Below are 1077 nucleotides of genomic sequence, written 5' to 3'. Positions count from 1 at the left end.
AAACTGCGTGCTGGCTGGGGTTAAAGGAGCAGGCTGAGCCTGTACCATCAGCCTACTGGGAATGCAGTCGGAGCTTCTGCAGAGAGGACCTCGGGAGGAATTGGCTCTGTATACAGAAGGTCTTAACCCAAGACAGATGGCCGGGAATGTATTCTCTTGACATAAATACTCCCTGGGGAGAGATAACAGACTAGCCCCGGGGGGGGGGGGTGTTTGCCTCCTGAGTGAGAGACACAGAATGAAGAGACAGCCTAAGGGTATACCCACTCAGAATGGTACCATTTAGACATACATTGTGTGGCTACAGAATTTACATCCCTATATGAAAAACACTTCTCGGGTTACATCTGTTTTTTGGTAAAAAATCAAGAACTTCAGAACAACCATGAAGTTGTTCAACTCTGTTAAGTCTTATTTTGACTGATGATAAGTCTTATTTTGACTAATACAGCAGAGAGATAAGACTTGGGGACTAAAAAGGGGGGGGGGGGAGAAAATGGGGAAGGATGACAGATGAGTGGAAAAAGACAAGGATGCAGCCAAGCAAGCTCCCTAACCCTCTTCAGTTCCTTTATAGATTCAATTGATGACCTGCCAACCCCTAGAAGCATTTCAGGTGTGACTGCTGTGTCACATCTGCAGCAGTAGGTGGCAGAGAGGAGAGAGGCTGTGCCTGCACTCAGTGTTCTGATCTGTCAACATCGGAATGATCCCTAACATCCCCTGAATAAAGCAAGCTTGAGACGAGCACCAGTCCAGCTCAGGAGGCCCCTGTGGCTCCCAAGATGGGGAGCAAGCAGGAGAGGAGAAGAAACCTCTTCTTTCCTTGTGCCCACTGCCTGGCACTGAGGGTCATTGAGGGGTGTTGAGCCTGAGACAGACAATTCTTGCATGAGGCTACTTGGGCAGCCAGGCCAGGCAAGGAACAAGTCAGAGACAACCACCAGTCAGGCACCGTGCCGGCCTGGAGGGTATGGGCAGACCATGTCCGAGATGACCCCTGCCCTGCTCCATAATGCACAAGAAGGGCATAGAACTCCTGAAACCACTCCCGAGACAACCCCAGACACCCAGAGA

The 1077-nt window shown here is 50.3% G+C and overlaps 1 non-coding gene across 1 annotated transcript; it reads left to right on the top strand.

Moving 5' to 3' along the window:
• Nucleotides 1-594: 594 nt before the first annotated feature.
• Nucleotides 595-726, top strand: LOC115064934. Its single transcript, XR_003844750.1, has one exon. It is a non-coding gene; the product is annotated as a small nucleolar RNA SNORA17 (small nucleolar RNA).
• The last annotated feature ends 351 nt before the right edge of the window (nucleotides 727-1077 follow it).

The sequence above is a fragment of the Mus pahari genome, chromosome 10, assembly GCF_900095145.1.
Source record: "Mus pahari chromosome 10, PAHARI_EIJ_v1.1, whole genome shotgun sequence".
Taxonomy (NCBI): domain Eukaryota; kingdom Metazoa; phylum Chordata; class Mammalia; order Rodentia; family Muridae; genus Mus; species Mus pahari.
Note: the sequence above shows the minus strand (reverse complement) of the source record. Positions and strands in the feature narration are given on the sequence as shown.